Source organism: Dipteris shenzhenensis, chromosome 13 (assembly GCF_047967505.1).
Source record: "Dipteris shenzhenensis isolate YYH24624 ecotype China chromosome 13, Dip_SZ_1.0, whole genome shotgun sequence".
NCBI lineage: Eukaryota > Viridiplantae > Streptophyta > Polypodiopsida > Gleicheniales > Dipteridaceae > Dipteris > Dipteris shenzhenensis.
The window spans coordinates 19,361,637-19,365,117 of NC_141608.1; positions in this window are offsets into that span (position 1 = coordinate 19,361,637).

The window sequence follows — 3,481 nt, forward strand, 5'->3', positions numbered from 1 at the left end:
TGTGTGTGGCGGACAGGAGCGGAACAGTCGGAGGGAGGGGTGTGCGAGTAGGAGCGGAGGGAGGATGAGCAGGAGTGGCGTAGCCAGGGGGGTGGTGAGCAAGAGAGGAGCAATCAGGAGCGGGAGGAGTTGCACGGGGGGAGAGAGAGAGAGAGAGAGAGAGAGAGAGAGAGAGAGAGAGAGGAGAGAGAGAGAAAGAGAGAGTCTATTAATGTCCACGGGATACCAACAGGTCTATGGGACATCAAAAAACCATCTAGTACAACTGCTTTAAGGAGGCACATGGCAGCTCCCAGGGAGTGCAAAAGCAACCCCAATTATTAAAAGTACCTATAGAATAGTCTGAAAGAGCAATCAACCATACATCAGTTTAAGACTGAGAGTCTTTTGGTTTGGATTTGAGCTCTTTGATTAGTGCTATGCCTTCACGATAAACTCCCCATTTTCCATCCTTCATCGTAGCCCTGACTTTAGCTAATTCCGTTGCGTTATTCTTCAATTGAACTTGTGTAAGTTCCTCAACCATCCATATCTTGGTCGCTTTCAACTTGTAAGATTGTCAAAGAAGCTTAATTCATAAATCTTGTGACTTAAGTGTAAGAACAGCATGTCCTTTGGAGTGCCGGATATTAGTTGCCCCGTCATCATCATCATCATCATCATTATCATCGTCAACCTTCCATTCAATATTAGGCATGGCTACTTTGACATGTGCTAAAGTCTCATTGAAAGAGTCATCATCTTTGAGCCATCCTTCAAGAGGCCCCCCACTCTAAGCTTCAATGCATTATCACGTCTGGCTTCGTGTTCGTTTATCTCTTCTTAGATATTAGTCTTGTTTGCCTTTGTATCGAACTCCTCAATCACTTCTTTCATGATTGATTGTACTTTAGTATGAATCATAACTTTAATTGTAGAGACGAGTTAAGGAATAGGAGGAGAATTCTTACATGAGTTTACAACCTCAGCAATTACTGCTTGCTTGCCAAGTCCCTCTAGAACTTGAAGTTGGGCTTTTACTTCTGCCAGCTCAAGCCTTAATTCTCTGACTGCTTGCTGCAAATAACAAATCTGTTCATGTTGTCCAATGATAGGTCGTTTGGACCCTTCTTGTTGGTAATTGCATGCATACGGAGAGGGTGTAATGGTAGCAACTATAGAGTACCGAGTCCTGATAGTTGATGTTGATGGAGTTGAGGGGGATTCGGAGGAGAGGGTAGGCCATTCCATATTGGCTATTTCTTTAGAACTCCTTAATTGAAACTAACCCTCGAGTTGGGCTAGGGGTTTAGCCCAACTCGGGGTTAGAGACCCTAGGAGCTTATTGCCAGAAAGTACGAGGCTGTACGAGAGACTGCGTGGAGTCATTAGGAAAAAAGGGAGCTCATTTTGGGGCCTTTTACGGTTTGGAAAAATAAGCTCTCAACCAATCAATAGAGGGCCAACGTAACGTTGAAATTCACGAAAATAAGAGAAAATAGAAAAAAGAAACAATACTTTATGTAGGTACAAGCGTGCTACATTAATGTGGACATTGGTTTTTTATTCTCACAAGATCTTTGGACAAGAAGATAGAATCTAAACTGACATTTTATCTGACAAGGGCCTTCTTGCTTCCACCTTCCTTTGAACTTTGAAATGTTGTGCCGCCTTTCGTGCGAAAGGTCTACCATTCTACACCATTGCCTCATTATGCAGCAACCTTTCTTTTCCAAAACTGCTCCCTTGATCCTGTTTGGCGTAGAGTAAGATGTTTCTCGTCAACTGTCTGTCTGCCCACTTTCTCTTTCTTGAAACTTCAAATTGTTATCTTAGTTACATTACTTTGCTATTGTTACAGATTCAGAAAATCTCCATGGTGAATCAAAACCACGGCCGTTCTTGTGGAAGACGCTCTGTGGATGATAATGCTACGAAGGCAGAATTATACCAAACATCCTTACCCCGTCGACCTGCTTCTTCTATTTCGTCGGTAGAGAATTCAAGTACAGTCAAAATGGAAGGAACTTGGGAAAAGTTTAGTGTTTCGAAAGGAGCATGGGTGCTCATGCAACCTAGCAAAAGAAAAAGACCCCAGACAAAAAACATTTTCTCGACATCGTGGAAGGGAAGAGTACGAGATTTTAAAATCACCAGAGGGAAGATATCTGTGAAAGAAGTTTTGATTCAGCACGTGTACATGCATAAAGAACTTGTCTTGCGAGACTATCCAAAAAATCTTCCGCAACACAGGCCTAATTGTATATTTTTCTATTGTGGTTTTTTTCTTTACGAGGTGTATGGATTTTTAAGGTGAAGCTTTCTCTCTTAGCTTATTGACATTCTTGTGTTGTTTTATTTCAGATTTATATCCTTCATCGTATGAGACATGGCAAAACATCGATTGTATTCTGGGATTTATAAATGTTCTGCATGGATCGATAGGAGAACAACAATACCAAGGTCGATGTGCAACAGAGCTAGCTCAATCGGGTATATTTTTTACTGATCATTTTTATCAGTTGCTGGACAAAGCTAACACACATGGTGTATTAATAAAACAAGACCTTCCGGCATGGAATTCAGTGGATTGGCCTCACCCACATTCTAGTGTTACAGAGGCATATAGGGCGAAGCTTTTTACAGAAGTACAGAAAGCTCTGAGGCCCAATATTGCCACTAGGATAGTAAAAATTTCTTTATGCATGCCTCTCACAGTTTTTGTGGACTTGTTTAATACCTTTCCAGTGAAGGTTTAAAAAAAAATGTTCACAGTTAAAGCAACAAATTCGGCATGCATGCCACAATTTTTGGATAAAAGTTGGGATAAGAAGACATGTAGTTCAGTGTTTTGTGAGGTTGTCCAACCTTCTATGCAACTGAAGTACATGGTTGCATCACAAAATTTTATTTTCTCTTTTTATTACAAGCGCAGTCGAATGCTAGGCACAAAACTAGTCCCAATGGATCAAGATGAAGATTCTTTTGGTGCAGAAAATAAACTTATTGATATTGATGTTGTTGAGAATGGTGATGTGCTAGTCAATATCTCATTAAGAGAATGTTGCTCCCTAGCTCAATTGCGCAGTGACATTCTGTTTGAGACAGAAGGTTCTATCTCAAACGACTTTTTATTTATCTACAACAACAAAAAGGTACACCATCTGATTTATCCTAGTCTCATTAAGCATTGCTATTAGTTTAATTTACCACTCTGATTCATATTGCTTTTTTGCAGTTGCTCAAAAGAAGAGAGAGCTCAATAAAATGCAAAGACATCGAAAATTTAAAAATCGAGATAACACAGACTCCATAAACAAAGGTTTTGTATTCAATCAAGTAAGATTTTGTACAGAACTGTTTAGTTAAATATGTAGAACATATTTCTCACATCCATTTTCTATTTATGTACAGCTTGATCCAGAGGCTGCTCTACATTTTTTGGAGGATCTTTTTTCTGCTGCTCCATCCTGTCCTGTGCAGTATGTTGGTGTTGCTCCAT